At 47.4% G+C, this 21,267-nt stretch overlaps 1 protein-coding gene across 2 annotated transcripts in view; it reads left to right on the top strand.

Moving 5' to 3' along the window:
* Window positions 1–21,267, top strand: part of LRFN2 (leucine rich repeat and fibronectin type III domain containing 2) — an 801,499-nt gene that overhangs the window by 533,611 nt on the left and 246,621 nt on the right. The window contains exon 1 of one of the 2 annotated variants that reach the window (XM_085610351.1): window positions 9,250–9,497. The exons of the other annotated variant lie outside the window; for it this stretch is intronic. The gene's annotated coding sequence lies outside the window, so the exon portion shown is untranslated. Of the gene's footprint in view, window positions 1–9,249; window positions 9,498–21,267 lie in introns of those variants that run through there. 2 annotated transcript variants of the gene reach the window in all.

Genomic DNA, 21,267 nt, shown 5'->3' with positions numbered 1-21,267 from the left:
TGGGGCAGTATGGTGTTCAGTGGGGGAGAGGATGTGGCACTATGGCCAGAGCTGTCGAATCTGGAACTGGGGAACCGGGTTCAGCCTTCATGACCAGTCCACCAGACCACTCTACTGAGGGAGCACATTCCCATGCTAGACCTTACAAGGCCCCACTAGATCTTAGAAGGCTTGATGTCTTAGCACAAGAAGGTGTACTCTAGTGGTGTCAATTGTGGGTTAACCTTGAAGGCCTGTCCACCACAATCCATACTGAAGTTCATCTCCAGTCTTGCGGGCAGGCCTACGAAGCAGCACACCCTAGAGCAACAGTGATCCAGTCACTGTGACTCTGTCACTGAGGTCACATGAACCTTGAACAGGTTAGGGCGATGCGAAGGGTGTGACCGCACTGGTACCTATTTCGGGTGGGTGCGTAGTGTTTGCAAGTATATTATGGTTTAAAAAAAACTTGCTGCCTCCTTCCTGGCCTCTAGCAATTTTCAGAAACAATAAAAATGTCATTATAACTTCGGTGATTAATGTTCTTCCTAGAGAGAGATCAGAGTTTTGTCTAGTGGAAGGGTTGACTCCTGGAAAGGTAGCACAGAGGGTTAATGTGCCTGCTGCAAAGAACATGTACCATGCAGATCACAAAGTGCACTGCTTTAATGGGGGGACCATGATGAATGGTCATTTAATGTCAGCTGTAGTTGATGGATCCCTGAACAGTGTCATGTATGTGCATGTTTGCATTGTGCTGAGGGGATTACCAGGTCATTGTTCACGCAGCTCTCTGATGGATGTCACATGCGGTTTTCCTGAGTCCCCAGATAGATCATGCAGTCTGTGTGTTCTCTTTTGTACTGCCAGTCACCGGTGCATTCAACTGTGTAGCCTTGGACCGTGTCATGTATGTGCATGTAACTTGCATGATCGAGGTAACTATTAGTGGCGCTACTACGTGTCTCTCGGACCTCTTTCAAGTGCTCGCCGTCCTTTTTCCCCAGCAACCCCCCCTCCCCAGGGGCGGCAATCTGAGGGGTAGCCCCGGGCGCCACACGCTCTAGCTACGCCTCTGCCTGCACCAGAGGCGGCAGCGCAGCCGACGGACCTCATCCTCGACATCTTTTTTTTGCGTTGTTCGAGGACAGGTTGGGGATTGATTGAGCAATTCTCTACCTTGAAATGTGCCACCTCGAACCCTTGGCCAAAGCCTGATCTCGCTCCAGCTGAAGACATTACCACTGAGGACACATTACACACTCCAAGGTCGAGCCCCTTCATCAGAAACATGCTCTGCGATGACTCACCAATCAAAAATGTATGAATGCTGATGGCCTGGCTTCAAATTGAAGAGGAAAACGCACATAATGTGCCACAAATATGTAAATACAGCGTCCAAAGTGTATGCAGGAAGGTTATATACATATTCATCGACACACACGGAGCTGCTGAGTCCTGGAAAGTGCAGAATAATGCCTGGAGTAATGAAAATATAATAGTTGTGTACTAACAACCCTCTCTGCACTTAGGGCCTTGGGAAGCTGCAGAAGACAGCGCTAGGAATGCAAAGCGGCTGCAATCAAGAGCCTTCAGATTGAAGGATGTGGGAAAGTCACTCTGAGGGGTAGAAACTTTTAATTCCGAATCTGCTCGCTCTGGCATAGCGCTCACTCCCTCTGGCTGCACCCGCTTCTGCAGGCGCTAAAGCACGCGCTTCCACTGCAGCAGCATTTTTAAGCAGTAGATGAAAAATAGTACTTGCAAGTAAAGCTGTAATATTCTGTGTCGGAAAAGGCAGCTATAAAAATGGTGCTAAAAATTCATCCTTTATATAGAATTAATAATTAAAGGAATGATTCACTGAGGGCCAGGAACCATTTCTGCCGCTGCAAAGGGCCTGAATCACAACATGGGACTATTTGCGACTGCAAAATGGCCTTTCTGTATGTACCAAACCCAAATTGTGATTTCTTAATACATTACCGAAACACAATTCGGGTTCGCAACTACAGATCTAATAATTATTTTGAAGGTGTGTGTTTTTAGGGCATCCATTTAAACAGGGTTTTGGAATGGGATGTAATAATATTCTGTGACCGAAATCTGGCCCCAAAAAATTTATATTTTACCTACCACTGAAAGGTAGTGGTAAACCATTCCCGGATGGGATGGGGTCCTCAAGGGACCCCTTTCCTTTTGTGAATGTTGATAAAAACAGTAGGCAGTGGTCACATGGACCACTTCCTACACTTAAAAAATGTTTGTTAAACTTTATGATCTCTTTCCACGCATCCTATTTTCATTTAAGAACTACAGCCTACAATAAAAAAAAATGATTGCTTTATTTGAAAGCAATCACAGATATGGTAGTCTGCAGCCCAGCAGGCCATCCTCGCTGTGACTGTAGCAAATCATAGTGGCCACAATTTGCGACTTATCTGATTGATATTCTTTAGGCAGTTCAAATTGCAACCCACTACAATTCAGTATTTTGCAAACCTACCTATTAGTTAATTGCTGGGTTCGCAAAATACAGCAGTCGTCACAAAAATACTGGTTGCAATTTGCAACCAGTATTTTGTGACCAGATTTTAGTATATCTTGTCCCACATGTACTATTGTCTGGTTTCAAAATGCTGATCACCATTGTGACCAATATTTTTGCAACCAGTAAAGAATTCTAAGACCTGACCTATGTACTAAGATTCTAGTGAATCGGATTCCCACTTACCTCATGAATATTAATGAGGTAGGTCACAAATTACGACTGTTAGAAATGAGGGTCTCTAGTTGGCAATGGTTTGCACCGTTGTCCAAGTAGGGACCCTCCTTTGAGTCAGGGTAAAGGGGATACACTTCTAAAATAACCCCTGCTCACCCCCTTGGTAGCTTGGCATGAGCAGACAGGCTTATCTCAAAGGCAGTGTGTAAAGCATTTGTGCACACAAACAGTAATACAGTGAAAACACTACAAATGGACACCACACCAGTTTAGAAAAATACGTAATCTTTATCTAAACCAAACAAGACCAAAACAACAACAACAAATCCACAATACAGTAATCAAAATATGACTTTTAAAAGGTATAAAAGGTTCTGTTCATAAACAAAAAAGGTGGATGCGACACTTTTAATGCAAAGTACCTTAGATGCATCAAAAACACAAGCAAATAAGGGTCGCAGGGAAGGTGATGCGTCGGTTCCTTACACACAGGGAAGGTGATGCGTTGGTTCCTTGCTCTAGAGGATGTGATGCGTTGGTTCCTTACTGCTGAGCAGGGGAGGTGATGTGTCTGTCCCTTAACAGAGAGGAGGTGATGCGTTGGTTTCTTACTGCTTGGGGAGGTAATGCGTCAATTTCTTACTGTGTCCCCGAGCGATGCAACAGACCTGGCACCTTGATGCGATGCGTGATGATCCAGGACGATGCGATGCATGAAGATTCGGGATGTGCTGTGATGATTCTGGTTGCATCCCCTCGGTGCGTCGGTTCGTACACAGAAGGGCATGCGTCAGAATCGGTGAGGTGATCTTGGATGTCGGAGATCGGTGTACAGGATTCGTTGCATGGCAGACACTTCAGCTGCGTGCAGGCACTGCATCGATTCTTCGTCTGTGCCAATGCGTCGGAAATTCTTCTCGCACAGCTACGATGCAATGGACCCAGGCGATGCGTCGATTTTCACAGGTCCTTCGTCTTTTGCAGTTCTCAGCCCCAGAACCAACCTCCAAAGGCCTATAACACTGGAAGATACCTCTTGGCAGGTCAGAACTCCCTGCAAGGGAGTTTGGGGGCACTGGGGTTAAGTCTTTGTGTCCCTGAGACTTCAGAACAGGAGGCAAGTTCTATTTCAAGCCCTTGGAGATCTTCCTCAAGCAGGGGACACAGCACACAGCAAATTTCTTCTCCTTTTCTTGGCAGAAACAGTCACTGCAGGCCATACCCAGACAGCACACTGCAAAGGGGCAGTACTTCTCCTTTAGTTTCTCCAGCTCTCCTCCTTGGCAAAGGTTCTTCTTGAATCCCAGTAGTAATCTTTGAAGTCTTTTCTATTCCTGAGACTTCCAACAGGAGGCAAGCTCTACTTCAAGCCTTTGGAGAAAACTCTAACAGCAGGATGATGAAAGCACAGTCCAGTCCTTTCCCTGCCCAAAACAGAAGCAACCACTGCAGGCCAATCCCAACAGCACTCAGCACAGGGGCAGCACTCCTCCTCCTGCTTTCCCTGTTCTTCTGTCTGGCAGGTTCCTTAGTTCAGGGGTCTGGGTCCCACTTTTTATAGCACAAACTCCTTTGTTCTCTGGTGGCAGAGAAGCTCTTTTCCTAGCCAAAACCAGTTTTGTACTCTCTGGTGTAGCTTCTGGGCAGGAGGTGGAGACTGCATAGTATAAGGCAGATGAGGCCTATTCAGTTGCAAGGGAAATATCATCACAACACTCTAAATGCAGACTGATCCTATTCAGCTTCTAGTGAGAACTCCTCCCCCTACTCTGAATGCAGCCCAGGTCTATTCAGCCCAGCCCTGACTCATTCAGGAAAGGTAGGACACACATCAACCCCCTCCCCCCAGTGGCTGTCTTAGAAAATGCACATCTCCAGCCTCTGTCACTCCAAAGCCAGACAGTCAATACACAATCCAGCAGAGGCACACAGGATGGCTAAGAAAGAAAAGACCTTCTTTCTAAAAGTGGTATTTTCAAACCCAATATATAAAAATCATCCTTACTAAAAGATGCATCTTTATATTCTGAGTTCGGGCATACTAAACTCAATTTTCCAATCTTGTTCCCGGGTGCAGTTATACTTATATGTTATAAGTAAACTCTCCATTCTATCCTATGGGACAGATGGCCTTTCAATAGTGAAAAACGAAATTGGCAGTAGTTCACTTTTAGGACATGCCACACACAGCAGATCATGTCCTACCTTTCACATACACTGCACCCTGCCCAGGGGCGTTCCTTGGGCCTACCGTAGGGGTGACTTACATGTCATAAAAGGGACACTAAGGGCCTAGCAATTGGGTGCACTTGCCAGGTTGACATGGCTGTATCAAACTGTGCACAGACACTGCAGTGGCAGGTCTGAGTTACATTTACAGGCTTCTCATGTGGGTGGAACAATCAGTGCTGCAGGCCCACTAGCAGCATTTGATTTACAGGCCCTGGGCACACACAGTGCACTGTACTAGGGACTTACCAGTAAATCAATTATGCCAATCATGGAATCACCAACCAATATACACAATTTACAGGGAGAGCATATGCACTTTAGCACTGATCAGCAGTGATAAAGTGCCCACAGTCATAACACCAACAAAAACAGGGTCCAAAACAGGAGGCCACAAAGCAAAACGTCTGGGGATAAACCTGATGGACAAGCCAGGTCTAACAATCACTAATTAAGATTGGAGGCCCGCACAAGAATGGTGGCCTGCTGGGGTCACCATGTCTGTGATTACTTTTTAATAAAGAACACTTTTTTTTTAATCCAGCACGTTATTCTGTGAGTAAAGATCACTTTGTTTAAAAAGAAAAATTTACCTTTTACTGGGGGATAGCAGTGGTCCCATGGAGTACCTTCTACTCTTCAACAAAACTTTTATTTACATTCAGAATGGGAAATAGACACCCTTTTGTGAATACATTGCCCCATTCTTCAAGGTGTAGGTAAAATATCTATGTTTTTGAAAGGGAATTCAGTTGTAAAACATTAATTCATAATATACTGGTTCTGATAATTGCAAAGGACCCCTACAACATGCCCCTTCCAGATGTCCATTTAGAATCCCATTTTAGAAGTCAGATAAACTTTTCAAACTCTGAAAATGGAATTAGTACATAAGAAACAATCACAAAGTTTGCTGCCCTTAAAATGATTAGTACATCTGGCCCTTAGTTAGTGCTACTTGCACACTTAGGGCCCGATTCACAAAAGTAATCTTAAACAAAATCCTTAACTTTACGACTTTCAGTATTCACAAAGGGCATTTAGGAGTAGTAAAGTTAGTATTTTGTCTCAGTTAAACTTACGTTTTGATCTTAAGTTAAACTTTAGTCCAAAACTTAGGTTTAACTGAGACAAAATCCTAACTTTCATACTTCTAAATGCCCTTTGTGAATATCGAAAGTCGTAAAGTTAGGATTTTGTCTCAGATTACTATTGTGAATCGGGCCCTTAGGCTTTGGAAATATCACCATTTATGAGTGCGAATTCAGGTTTGTGTTTCACAAAATGCAAATCTGCCCTTGTCAATGAATTTATTTGTACCTGTCTTGTGTAATTTCATGTGTGAGTAAAGCGCCTCACTGGAGCCCTTTGTGTGCTTTTCCCAGCATGGACATCTGAAAACAGAGGTGGAATGTTTACTCTTGTGAAGTGTTAAGTACCTGGCGTGCAAAATGTCCAGTCACGAAAAGTGGTTGCAAATTGCGCACAAAGTTTTTGCAAAATTGAAAGCAATTTAGCAAACTGACCTATGTACTAACAGTTTGGGTCACAAAATTCCAATGCCAGTGGGTTGGATTTCAAACAACTTCATCAGTATTCATGAGGACGGCCCGGTGCTTTGATGGGACATTATCGGAGATCAGATCTCCGCACGGACCTGCAGAGGCGAATATGGGAGGCACATAGAAATCTGCAAAGTACCAGTAAATAACATGCTAATAAAGCTGCTACACTCAGATAGGTACTACCTAACTGCGTGTTTTGTAATGTACACCCAATAGAGGCAAATGTCACAGAATGTAATAACAAGCATTTGCAATGCAAATTGGGCTCGCATTTGTAAGAGTTAGAGGTATTGGCATTGTAAATGACAATATCTTTTACCTACCAAAAGAGTGAAAGAGGAAAGAAAATGGAAACAGAAAGGATGCTAGATAAAGGAGGAAAATGAAACAGAGATGGAGCGAATCTGAGAAAAGGTTACAGCTGGGGCGAAAAGAAAATATAGGGGAAATTGGCTTCGCCAATGTTTTTAATCTATGTTGTCGAGCAGTGTGGCTGCTGTGCAGCATGTTGAAAAGTTATAATAACAAAGATGAAGTAATTCCTTTAATGGAAGTGATGGTATGGCAGGGAAGATTTGGAGGGGAAATGAGACACCTACCTTGGCCTCCACACCGAGCAGTCATGTAGAGAATCAAAAAAACAACTGCAGTGTAACCTTGCTGGAAGTTTCTCAGGCTCTGAGGCTCAATCTCAATCTGATATGTAGACCTGTCTATGCGATGTGCACTAATAATAATGATTTATATAAACTATAGAACAAACTGCATTATGTATTCATTAAAAAAATAAGTGATTATTACTACACTTTAACTTTGGCTCCTAAATTCATGCCGCGCAGGTTAAATGGAGATTTTTATTTTTAAATTGAGACCGTACTAACTCAGCTACTTTACATGGCTAATAACTTACGAACTGCCATTAACACAAGGATCTTTGTAACAAAAGCTTGGGAACCCACTGAGCTATCTTACATTAAATGCAAACTCTTGACTCCAATATAACTCTGTGGCAGCCATGTTACCTCTGATGACACCAACCTCTCATACAAAGGTGTACACAAGCCCGATTTTATTACCGGTCTTCTATCCTCTAACTTTCTGGATTTCGGTAGATATAAGCGGTAGTTGCTTTAACCCTTTGAACGAGTTTTACACGCATTCTGTTTCGGACCAATTAAGGGGCATATTATCAAGCACGGCGTTAAAATTATCGCCGGTTTAGCGGCAGAAAACTGCCGCTAAAGCGGCGCTAATGGGCTTGATAATATGCCGCAGAGAATTCTAATAGAAGCCCATGTTGACACCAGAACATGGGCTTCTATGGGAATTCTCTGCGGCACATTATCAAGCCCATAATCGTGGCTTTAGCGGCAGTTTTCTGCCGCTAAAGTGGCGATAATGTTAATGCCGTTTCTTGATAATATGCCCCTAATTAAGCTAAAGCAGCTTTATTATCACATTTTGTTTGTTGCTTAATCTTTTAGGGCAGATTTAAACAAGCAAGAGTGTATGCATTTTCGCAGGTAAGACCTAAAGCAAGGAAGTTATCAAAAGAGAAAGCATGAGAGAGAGCGAGAGACACACAGAGAGGAAGACAGAGGTGAAAGAGAGTGGGAACAGGGAGCTGCTGCCAGAGGAGAATGCAGTAAAGGAGAAAGGGGGAGAAGTAGTAAAGGATGAGAAACAGTGGGTATGAGGAAAAGGAAAAGACAGGGGAATAAGTAAAAGGGAAATGGGAGGAAAGCTGAAAGGAAGATGCAAAGGACTAAATAGCTGAGAAAGTGTGATGGAAACACCAAGGTAGAGCGAGTGAGAAATTAAAGAAAAGACAGAAAGAGGAGAGATTATTAGAGTATGAGTTAATGGGAACAATAGAGTGGCCTAGCGACAGGGTGATGGGGGAAAGAGAGGTGGATATAGTGAGGGAAAGTGAGAGAAGTTAAGAAAAAAGTGAGGAAGAAAGATAGAAAGCAAGATAAACAGCGAGAGAAAAAGAGAGCAACAGCTAATGGCAGTGAAGAAGAGGGAGAATCCTAGTGCCAAGGAAAACAAGAGAACAGAGGAAAGAAGTGGAGCAAGTGAGAGAAGGAGTGAGAAGAGGAAAAGGAAAAAGAATATATAAAGAGGCAGAAATACCTGAAGGGGTGACATAGGTGTTGTTTAAACCCCTAGTGCATCGAGGCTATGTGAAAAATCACAGTGTAGAGTCACACTATCCAAGCACATTCAGAAACAATCTCAACTGCTGGAAAGATGACTGGTATACTACAGAAGAACAAATACAAAAGTTCAGTAAAATCTAAGAGCGAATACTGGGCAGGCAATCGAGACGCCAAAGTGGGCGGGGCTGCAATGTCTCCATGGAAACAGCATTGGAAAGAAAATTAAACGAACACGAATCAATAACAACAAAAAAGACAGACACAAACAAGGTACTCACGTGCGCCAGCCATCCCAGTTGCTGATATTTCAATCTCAACTGCTGGATATATGACTGGTATACTGCAGAACAACAGATAAAGTTCACTAAAAGCTCCTGTACTTTGGGAGGGTATATCTAGTCTCTGGGGATCTTCTCACCTTTAACATTGCCACATCTGAACTCCCGGGAAGCGGCACTGACCGTAGCAGCTACAAAGACCGAGAGGTCCAGGGGTCTCTCTTTCAACTTTGAGCACGCAGACTCAGCCGTAAGCTGATTGGCTGTGAGTCTTCCAGTTAGGGCTGCCCTCGCTTGTGTGAAGAGTTCGCTAATTGTACCCACATCCTGGAAATCTCCGGGGCGGTGAGACGCTGTAACCGGACTGTCTGGGGGTAGGGTGGGTCGTCTCACATAGGCTGCCATCACCTCATCTGTTATGATGAGTGGCTCGGACGGCCCGGCTAGGGGGCTCCTCATGGAGCGTTCACAGTCTAAAGAACCAAAGATCACGTCCGTTAGGAAGATGGTGTACATCTTGCGAGGACATCGTGCAAGCCCCCCTGCAGTCTAACAGGTGAGCCAACGTCCCTCTGCCCAACACTTAATGCCAAACCTTTCCCACGAACACACACAAGCGAAGACGACCACCGCTACCGCAGAGTCCCGCATCGCACACTTTACACGATTTATTAAATAATAATAATAACACTCCTCGTCAAGCTCCCCACCAGGCATGGGCCCACACATATTACTGGAATGATTCTGACAACAGGCAGTATTGAACCTTAGGGTTTGGGAACGGCAGAATTAGTGGAAGGGAAGAGCGAAAACTGGGCGGGCAATCGGGACGCCAAAGTGGGCGATGCTGCAATGCTCCACTAAAACATCATTGGAAACAAAATTGAACAAACACGAAACAATAAAAAATAAATTTAACAAAATCAGTACTCACATGTGTCGCATGGGGTTCCTGGCAGCCACATGTGCTGCTGATCAGCTGCAGCAGGGGAGGAGGGGAGGCGGGCAGGCCGGAGCTCATATCAGCGGCCGCTGATGAAGACGTGGGAGGAGCGTCGGTGGCTGGAGGGGGAGCAGTTGCAGCTTTGAAGCTGCAAATAAAATTACAGTGTGGCAGTTGGAAAATCGGTGCCGCCATTGTCCCGGCTTGGCACCTCCTCGTACATGCAGTAGGGAAATCTCATTACAGAAATTAGTGCAAGCAAAGTGTAACAACCAAAAAAAGAGGCCAGTAACCATGGGAGGATACAAATGACGACATGGCTGTACTAGGGAGGGACTAACAAGCCTCATATTCAATCAGAAGACAGCATTTACAAAGGACAAACACACTAGCCAATGAAAAATAAGGGGGGGGGGTGGGTGAAGCTTCACTCACGTATTGAACTACCACAGATCAACCGCAGAGCAGCACTTGCACACTGGTTCAGGGCTCGACCTAAAAACTGTAAATGTCTACCTTAAATAAGGAAAACTTCAATAAAACAGATTTAAACAAAAATCAATGTGTACATTGTGACTCACCTCGATTGGATGCCATCGCAGTGATGGTGGCCTGCTCAGATCAGCAGACCACAATCACTTTGATCTTATTTTAAATGAAGTCAACTTTTTTTTTTAAAGCAGCCTGTTTTCCTTATTGGAAACAGGGCTGCGTTTGTTTGCTTGTTCTGAGGAAAAGACTCTCTGAAAGTGCTATTTTCCAATAGCGATTGGTTTTGTGTTTCTAAACTCATTTGTGATTCGGTAACATGTTACTGAATTGGAAAATTATGTTAGTACATTAAAAATCCATTTTGCAGTCACAAACTCTATGATTTTGTGAATTGCAGGCTTGGCAACCGCAAAATGGCTTTGTGCATCAAGCCCTAAATCCATTTTCAGGGTGAGAAAAAGGAGCAGTCAGCCGCAAAATTGTGGCATAGTAGGGGAATCCAGGCCCTATGTGGAAACATGTTTTGCCTAAAGATATAAATTGCTATGTGAGAATGCATCAGATTTCCACATTTAGAAATAACTATTGGGTACATTTCTGGTCAGCACCTCAGGAAAACTGCACCCGCAGCAGCTTTCCTGGAGCAGCAAATGTTTGCCTCTCTTTGCAAACTAGTCTCCATTTTCAACGCAAATTAACTGTTCTCCTGTTGACAATCTCTTGTTGTGTTGCCTTCAATGATAAGCCGGTCATTTAAGAAATTATTCTCTGGCCTTTGACAAACACAAATTGTCTTCCCCTTAGTCTGCCAGCGTTCAAGGAATTATCTTAATGCTTCATCTTGTTTGATTATACAGAAGCAACTTGCCTTTTTCCCCAGGACATAATGCCCTGGGACCCGCCTACAAAAGCACATACAGTACCGCAGAAATAAACCCTGACCTGCCTCCCCCTCTTGAATTTATGTACCTGAAGCATGCTGTGAATGTGGCAGATGTGAGTCATGCATCATAGACATATACATTATGCAATGGAAAGCCTTATGTTTTTTTTTTTTTTTGTTTTTTTTTTTATAAAATTTTTATTGAACAATAATTCGGTTACAAGCACGGGCCTACAACCACCAGGGCCGGCCGCTAGGTACAGAATGAGATATACATTGGTCAAGGCTGCAGTCAAGTCCCGGGGCGCAGCCCCGTAGTGGCTCCGGATAGTTCTAAAGGAACAGGAGACTTAAGTCCAACAGACACAAAAACTAAAAGAAAAACAAAAGGCGAGGCATAAGGGCAAACAGTGCGGGTCAGGCTTCCTCCGGGGAACTCCAGTGCAGACCATTAAGCAGCCGGCAAAAGGAAGGAGTACCGGGAGGCTGGGGACGGGGGGGGGGGTCAAGGGAGATGAACGTCCATATGTAGTTATTCCAAAAGGTGCCAGGAACCATCAAGGGTCAGGGGGACATGGCGATATCGGTGTCCACCAGGGGGGGCGTACAGATACCCCCGCGATACGCATTCCATTGCCCCCAGATTCTACCCCATGCCCCCGGCTTACCACGGGCCACATACACAGTCTTCTCCCTGAACATACACCAGTCCATATTCTCCTTCCATACTGACACGGTGGGCGGCCGTTGGGCGCCCCAAAGCTGCGCTATATCTCTCTTGGCAATCATGTTCCCCAGGGCCGCCCACCGAGTCTGAGCCGCGCTGTAATCATTGGGCTCCCACACATTCAGGACACAGCGACGCACCTCCGGCAGCAGCACAACCCCAGTGACCTGTCCCATAACCGTATGGACCCGGCGCCAGTAGTCCGCCACCTCGCGGCACTCCCACAGGATATGGAGAAAGGTGGCGCTGAGCCCACAACCCCGCTTACAGAGCCCGTCGTCGGAAAATCCCATCGAGACCAAGCGAGGACCCGTCACATACACCCGGTGAAGAATCTTAAGCTGTACCAACCGGAGACGGGCTGGAATGGCGACCTCCTTGGGGGACGACAGTGCAGACTGCCAGTCCTCGTCGTCCAATTCCACCCCATCCCCCGTCCAAGCCTCCCGGAGGCGCACAAAGAGGTCAGCCCGATGATTAATCAGTTTTTTATAAGTTAAAGAAATAGTACTGTCAGGGACATGTCCGTCAAGTATGCGGTCCTCGAGGGGCGAGGAAACCGGGATCTTGGTCCCCTCCCCAAAGACCGAGAGCAGGGCGTGTCGAACCTGGGCATAGCGGAAGAACTCCCTGTCCGTAAGCTCGTATTCGGCCTGGAGCACCGCGAAAGTCTTAACCGTGCCCTTATGCCACAGGTCTCCCACTTTGCTGATACCAATCGTATCCCACTGGTCAAACCCCTTCGTAGTCCAGAGGCTGCCCAGGCGGTCGGAGGCAAACAAAGGAGTAGCACATGTTAGTCGCTCACTCCAGCCCGTGGCCGCAGTGGCAGCCCTCCAGGTCCGCACCGCAATCTTAGTAGGACCCGTAAGGGTCCGGCCAGCCGAGCGGGAGTAAAGTGCCCTGTTATAGTTCCCGCCGGGAAGCAGGAACTTGTCCATCTCATACGCCGGATTCAAGCCAGGCGCATACGTGGCATGGTTAATGGCCGATAGCTGCGAGGCCCAATAGTACCTGCGAATGTCAGGAAGCGCGATGCCCCCGTCGTACCAGGGGAGAGTAAGCTTAGCAAGAGCAATACGCGCCCGCCCGTTCCACACCAGTCTCCTCTGCAGGCTCTCCACCTCCCGAAAGTAGGCCACCGGGATAACGTCGAAGGAGTTCTGGAGTGCATAGAGGAACCTGGGAAGGGACATCATTTTGAACAGCGCGGCCCGACCCAGCGGGGACAGGGGCAGCCTGCACCACCGGGCCGTGTCCTCTCGCAATCGCCGGAGTGGACGCAGGAGATTCTGCTCATAGCGAGCCACCGGGTCCAGCGAAACGTATATCCCCAGGTACTTAAAGCCGCTCAGAGATATTTGGATCGGAAGCCGAGGCGGCAGGAGAGGAGGACCACCAGAGATAGGATAGACGCAGGATTTAGACCAATTGATCGTGAGACCCGAATTGTTCCCAAAGGAAGTCAGAACGTCAAAGAGGACGTTGAGCGACTGCCGCGGTGAGGTGAGATACAGGAGAATATCGTCCGCATACAGCGAGACCCGATCTTCGAAGCCCGGGGCCCACCGGATCCCTCTAAGCGAGGGCTCCCAGCGGAGCCAAGCAGCGAGTGGCTCCAGGGCGAGAGCAAAGAGCAAAGGGGACAACGGGCACCCCTGCCTCGTGCCCCTGCCAAGGGCAAAGGGCCGAGAGACCCGCCCATTCACCACCACCTGAGCCATGGGTCCCGTGTAAAGAAGCTTCACCCAGCCAATAAATCCTTCCCCAAAGCCAAATTTAGCCAAGACAGCCCAGAGGAATGGCCACTCGATGGTGTCAAAAGCCATCGTGGCATCCAAAGAAACCAGCACGGCCGGTTCGGAGAGGAGCTCCGCCCTGGCCAGGGCGCCGTGAAGACGCCGCAAGTTAAGAGCGGTGTTGCGGTGCGGGATGAAGCCGCATTGGTCCGGATGAATAAGATCGCACACGACGCTCAACAAACGATTGGCAAGGACTTTCGCCAGGATTTTAGGCTCTGCATTTAGCAGTGAAATAGGCCGGTAAGAAGTACAGCGGTCCCGCGGCTTGCCCTCCTTGGGGATCACGACTATCGTGGCCAAACGCTGGTCAGCCGGAAGGGAACCCGCCGCAAGAGACTCACGGAACATGCGACTGAGGAAGGGCGCAAGCTTATCAGGGCGCAATTTATATAGCTCAATGGGCAGACCGTTGGGACCCATAGCCTTGCCCGAGCGAAGGGAGCGGATCGCGGTCGCTATTTCATCCGCCGACAAGGGGGCGTCCAGCCGCTCACGGTCCTCAACGGACAGGCCGGGCAAGGCAATATCCCTCAGTAGAAGGCGAGAGTCGTCCTCATCTCTGTCAGTCACTGGGGAGTACACAGCCCGGAGGTGGTCGGCGAAACATTCCACAATCTCATCCGGCTCAGTCACACACACACCATCCGCAGCACGCAACTCCGGGACCACACGATTCACTCTCTCCTTTTTGTCCAGCCACGCAATCAACTTTCCCGCCTTGTCCCCGGCGTCGTACAGTCGACCCTGCTGCTCCCTATACATAGTTTTGGCCGCGTCAGTGACCAGGGACCTATATTCAAACTGTTTCAGGCTAAGGGCATGGAGCCCGTCCGGAGTGACATTCGCCTCCAAGGCCGACTCCAGCCCCGAGATGTCAGTCTCCAGCCTCACCACTGCCTCACACTTGACCTTCTTAGCCACCACTATCTGGGAGAGGGCGTGTCCGCGGATCACGGTTTTAAAGGCTTCCCACAGGGACATTGCAGACGACACCGACCCCTCGTTATCAAGGAAGTATTGGTCCATAGCCTTAACCAGGCTGTCGCGAGTCGTAGGGTCTCGCAGATACCATGGGTTAATGGGAGCGATCCGCCCTGCAGACCGCGACCCGGTGTCAAAAAGAAGCCACAGCGGAGAATGGTCGGAGATACCCCGCGCCAGGTGCCTGACCTCTCTAATCCGACCAGTCTGCGCCGCGGGCATAAGGAAGTAGTCTAACCTAGAGAGACTCCCATGCGCCCCCGAGTGAAAGGTGAACTGACATTGGGTCGGATGCATTAATCTCCAGCTATCCACCAGGCCGAAGGTCTCCAACATCCCACCCAGCCATGCCTGGGCAGCGGGGAGGGTCCTTGGTGGGTGACGATCCAGTTCACCCGAAACCACAGAATTAAAGTCCCCGCCCATGAGCAGGAGGCTGTCCGGAAGGTCAAGCAGCATTCGACCCAAGTCAGTGAAGGTGGAGTTCTGGAGGCCCGGGGGGACGTAGACTGAAACCAGGGTAAGGGGCTGCCCCTCCCACCTCCCAATCAAACACACATAGCGCCCTCTGTCATCCGAGACTATCTTAGTGATCTCCACCGGAAGGGAGGTTCGCAGGAGAATGCCCACCCCCCTGGAACCAGTTGTGAAACCAGAATGGGCTACGAGGCGATATCCCCCCCTGTTCATTGCATGACAAACATTACCAACCAGATGCGTCTCCTGGAGAAACACCACATCAGGAGTCAAGCGACGCAAATATTGCAGCACTACACCCCGCTTGATACGGTCCCCCAACCCATTGACGTTCCATGACATAAGCCTCAACCCGTCCCCCCCCATCCCCTCCAATAGATCAAGGGTCCCCCAGCCTGCAGCACAGTTCCCAGATGTGGACAAAAATCAATACCTCGCCCTGTAAACAAAAAACACACAACAAAACAACCCCTCCTCCCCCCCAACCCCACCCCAAGTCCAACTCCCCCCACCCTGCACCCCTGCGGGCCAAAAAACCCCCCCAACTTGCAGTGTGCCTGTCGCCCCACTAACCCCATTCTACGAAAAGACCCCGGAGGAGGAAAGGGACCCGTCCCCGCCCGCCCCCCTCACAGGTCCTGGTGAAACACAATATACAAAAGAAGTAAGACCCAACTGAACAGTGCAAAACGGCAAAATCAAGGACCAAAAGTCATTCTAAAGGGGACCCGTCACCTGCGGTGCCCGCAGAGGGTCCGGGACGGCCACCTCCGTCCGGCAGCGAGTCCAGCCAGTCACTTGCGGTCACAGGAGAGTCAAAAAAGGCTGTCCGATCCCCATGTTCCACTCGGAGTTTGGCAGGGTAGAGCATCGAATACTTTAGGCCCAGCTCGCGGAGACGACGCTTCACCCCTTGGAATCCCATCCGCTGTTTCTGGACCAGTTGCGTGAAGTCCGGGTAAAAATTGATGGTCGAGTTCTCGTGACGAACCGGGCCGTGGGTCCGTGAGGCCTGCAGAATAGCGTCGCGGTCCCTGTAGTGGAATAGTTTGGCCACGATAGGCCTCGGGGGGGCCCCCGGCCGTGGCCGACCGCCCGGAACTCGATGGGCCCGCTCCACGGCAAAGAACTTACTTAGGCCAGCCGGAGACAACTGTTGCAGGATAAGTTCCTCGACCACGAGGTCAACCGGGCGGCCGTCGGAGGACTCCGGTACACCTATGACGCGGATGTTGTTGCGTCGGGCCCGTCCCTCGAAGTCCTCAAGCCGCCGGGCCATATGATCGTTGACCACCCTGATGTCTCCAAGCGCGGCCCGCAGATCCGACACCTCCGCACCAAGGGTGGAGGTCCGTGTATCGAGGGCCTGGACCCTCTCGTTAGTTTTGGAGAGGTCGGCCCGGATCAGGGTGACATCAATCGCGACGGTGTCGATCTTACGGGCCAGGGCCTCATATTGCGTGGCGATGGTTTCCCTGATGCCAGCAATGGCGCCCATAATGTCCTGCAGGGAAAGTTCCGTAGAGACGTTCGTACCTCCCCCTGCAGCGTCCGGGGGGAGGCCAGCAGCGCCAGGGGACCCTCTGCCCTGGGTGTAGCGGTCCATGTTGTTGCTCTGGACCGCTCCCCCGCGGAGGGAGGCCTTGGTCTTGCGCCCCTCGGGACCCCCTTTGCCCCCCATGTGAACACGGTCACTCAAGGGGACCTCCAATCAAGAGGTGTAAGGGCACCAGCAAGAAGACCTCAAAATGTCGGTATAGGGGGTCCGAGGCGATAGGCACTCTAGTGGCAGGTGGAGGAAAACCTCGTGCAGAGGCCCAGGAAGCACCTCGCCACCCCGAGCGCACCCGCCAGCTGGTCTCCTGAAGTCCAAAACCGAAACCGAAAGTGGTGGATCGGCAACTGGCACCGCGCTGAAGCCGCTGTTGTTCAATTGCAGCCCGGCCCCACGGGTCACCTTCACCCCGGTCACCTCCGTCGGGTGGGTCCCAAAAGTTCCGACGACGACAACTCAGGATTCCCAGGTCCGAGTTGATTTTTGAAAAGAGATATGTGCTCAGCTGGTCTTCATCTCCCAGATTCCATAAACCACATCAGGATATTCTCAGGATAAATTCCGAGGAGCAGAAAGGGTCCGGGGAGCCCTGTGCTCACGCGACCATCTTGGATGCGCGCTAGGCTCCTCCCCCATCAATGTAGCCTTATGTTTTTTACTGTAGGTTGCTACTTATTTATTGGGGTATTTTGCAGTTTGCTGTGTATCACTTTGGAGTGCTAGAGTACTGACAATGGACACATTTACAGGTTAGATAGAATTCTTTTGGAAAGATGAACCACATTATGCAAAAAAGCAACCAACATTTATATGTAAAACTCTAGGGGAAAACATGTGAATCAGCACAGAGGAAAATAAATCCAACATAGTAGTCCCCCAGAATTACCTGGACACCCAATAATGTACAAACTCAGTGTGGGAAAATACCAAGGTTTTAAAAGGCCATTTGTAATGAGGGTCATGGTGTGCTCAGTATTCGTTAACCTCACTCACTACCCTCATAATTACCGGTCTTCAACTGGAGGCCACAACCAACAATTCTACCTTCTTAGTCTTCTGGCGTTCAGGTGATTAGCATCTGCCCTCAGGTTCCCTTCCTAATCAAGATATTTTTGCAGGTAACATGCTGTAATGCAGGATTGGAGTTGTGCTGTGTGGTTTCTGTTTTGAGGGATTGTTCTTTGTGGAGCACATGCTGTAGGTAATCCCATCAATTTGTGGTGTGCACCCAAAGAGTATGCTTTCATGTACTTTGGTTTATTTTCTTCCGGTGAGGACTGGGGAATAAAAGATGGACCTTGTCTCATTTGCGCCTTTTAAAGCGGCTATCTCTTCTGTGCAATGGCACAACATTCTGTTATCATTAGAGTGCCTTGATATGGGATGGGCCAATTTACTTGCTTATGGTGTGCAGCTCGCCTAATAGAAAATCAACATCCTATGTGGTGGTAGTTTTGTAAAAGATACTTAGGACAATATTTTTGTCTCATTAAGATTATCAGGTTTCAACCTGGAATGTCCTTTAATTCTGCACCCCTCTAGTCAATATTTATTTATTTTATTTTTGATCCTTTAGATCCTTTTTTAAACACAAGAGAGATTAAGTGATTTCCCAGAATCACAGGATGTTGAGCTGATGCCGGGACTTGAAATTGGTTCCCCAGTTTCACAGTCGGCCGCCCTGGCCATAACGCCACATCCTCTGTGTGGTTATCTACATGGTTCAGAATTAACACCCCTCACACCAGGGTGCTTGTCATGAGTCCCGAGGTGGTTTCTGACTTCGAACTTCACAAACGTGAGAAAACCAATGTGTAATGGTTAACTCCTCACCGTACCCGGTAGGTAAGTAGTTTGAGAGTAGCAATAAATTCAATAATTCTCAAATTCAAATCTGGCCATGGTAGTAGCTTGCTCCAGGTGGAGCATTTCCCAATCAAAATTGTTCTTTGTAGATACACATATGTCTAAAAAGCCATGGACTTTCCCTATATGTAAATGAAGCACTATTTTATGTTCTGAATATAGTGTTCTTTGGATAAAAAGGGACCATCTCAAAACTGCATGCCCTCTGCTAAGCTACTTTTGTCCAGTACTCATTCTGTGAGTTCTGGGACTGGCTGTGAATGGCGGGTGAGCTCAATAATGACTCAGTCGATGTTCCTTGAGAGCTTTTGATGAGGTGTCCTGTGAAGAAACCCTGCAGGCACAGTAACAGCAGGGGCTCAGCTGTGAGCAGAGGAGAGGATATTGATGAAACTATAAATCAACTCAGAACCAGCACTGCAGATGTGTCAAACTACAGCGGATGCGGCGGACAGGGACCGCCTTTGCTGTGCTTTCTTGCCTACCACTGAAAGGTATTTCGGTGTGATCCGAACAGAGGCAAATCACTAATACAGTGATGCAAATTAACGTTTATTAGGTCTACCATCAGCCCCAAAAATATATGCTGAAGTTAGTGCAAAAAATCTTATTGTAAAGAGAAAAACAAAATCAAAGGAAGAAAGTTCCAGAATGTGATATAGTGTGATACGTGAAAGAAGAAGGAGGTTGGCGTCAAGTGGACACACGAACAATCAATCATAAGTCTCTCTTTTCCACTCATTTCCTGCATTTGGCTTATACATGCAGCAGTAGCACTGGGGTCTCCACCCACTGCAGATTCTATGATCCTGGGACAGACCTCCTTCAATTCCTACACATGGGTCATTCATCTGGTTAATGGTGTCAGTCTCTCCTCTATCTAAAACATTGGGACACAGAAGTGTGGAAGCATCTGTGGCTTTGAGGGAAGATGAGGTAGGACTGGAAGACCTGGGGCACGTGTGCCTAATTCTCACTGATGAGTCGGTGAGAGCTTTGCTGCCCTGGCGCTCTTTCCTATTTGAGTCGGTTAAAATGCTCTGCTTTCATGATCTAACTAACCCCTAAAAGTGGGTCACAGAAAGTGAAGTCACCCCTTCTGTGTCCCTTAAACAGGTTACAGAGCACACGAACCCTCTTAGAAGAGAGGGGAGATCAAAGTTTTAATCTGTAAAATAATCATTTGGGACTGTGTAAACCACATAGGGGTAAAGCTACTCTGATCACAGACTTTCCTTTTAAAAATGAAAGAGTTACTCTAAACACATGTTAAAATATTTCTTAAACAAAACGTGCTCTTCTCTGTATAACTATAGAAGAACTGAAACCCCTCTTCAAGCTATGCCTGCTCTTCAACACCAGTTCTAATAACATTATTGAAAAAGGCGCTCTCCAAACTTTCCTCTTGGTGGAAGCATGACAGTCTGCTTCAGATAGCAAATGCCCGCCAATTTGGTGAGTGAACATAATAAAGTATATTGGGGCAAAGGTCTAGGCGGCCACGACAAATGAACAACCCACTATGTCACAGCCAGAAACGTGCAATCATCCTCTGCCCTGATGAGTCAAGCACTAAAGTATGGTGGAAGATCAAACTTAGAAACTTTGGAAAAACTTCAGCCCTCAGTTCCGATGGTCCCAAAGAGTGACATGCTGCTCCTACACGAGACATATGAATAAGCATGTGCAAACATTTATTAAGTAATCAATTAATTAATACAGTGATTAGATGCCAAGAAACGGGGCGCATCGTTCAGCTCTATTCAAAAAAATCTTTTCACTCCTACTTTTCAACTTTCTTTTCAACCACAAATCAATTTTCTGTTTGAGTACACAGTCTGGAAACATCTCCTTGCACACAAAATGCATATGACTTTACAAAGTCAACAAGCCTGATGGGGCACAAACTTCCCACATTATTAAACCATTTTTTATTGGGGAGCAGATTATGGGTACTGGGTCACCTACCTACATGGACCTAACAATTGACATGAGTGTGCTTGACAATGTTAGTGAATAATTTAGGTTTATGTGTACATTTTCTGGTACCCCCTCACTAAAGCTACCAGACACTTTAAGGCCAAGCGGAAAAAGATAAACAAACACTTTTTATCAAAAGTGTATCTCAAAATGACTGAATCAACTGTGGTCAGACTAATGATTTTACTTAATGCATTTTTATTTCATGAATCCATGCAATCGAACATAATTAATATTTATTTCTTTAGGAAATACTCTTTAAAATATTATCTCACGTTGAAAATTAATTGAAGGTCAATTCCTATAAGCATCTCCGTGCTATCTTAGATGTAACATTTCACTCAGGCTGGTCGAAGAGCCTTTGCGTGTTGAAGTCAAGATGTAGTGCACATTCTTCAGGACCATATTTCATCAAAAACAGGGCTGAAAGACCTCTCTAGGCAGAAGATATCTGGATGAAGACAAAATACTTTCATTGTCTGTCCACAGATTTTATAAAAAATTGTTATATCTTTTTTTTGACAGTTCAAATACCTCCTAAGTGAACATCTCAAGTGAACCTATGTAACCTTCACCACTACACCTTTGTGATACTTCAATTATTCTATCACATTATCCAA

This window comes from Triturus cristatus, chromosome 6 (assembly GCF_964204655.1).
Source record: "Triturus cristatus chromosome 6, aTriCri1.1, whole genome shotgun sequence".
Lineage (NCBI taxonomy): Eukaryota > Metazoa > Chordata > Amphibia > Caudata > Salamandridae > Triturus > Triturus cristatus.
This window is presented reverse-complemented; position numbering and strand designations above follow the sequence as displayed.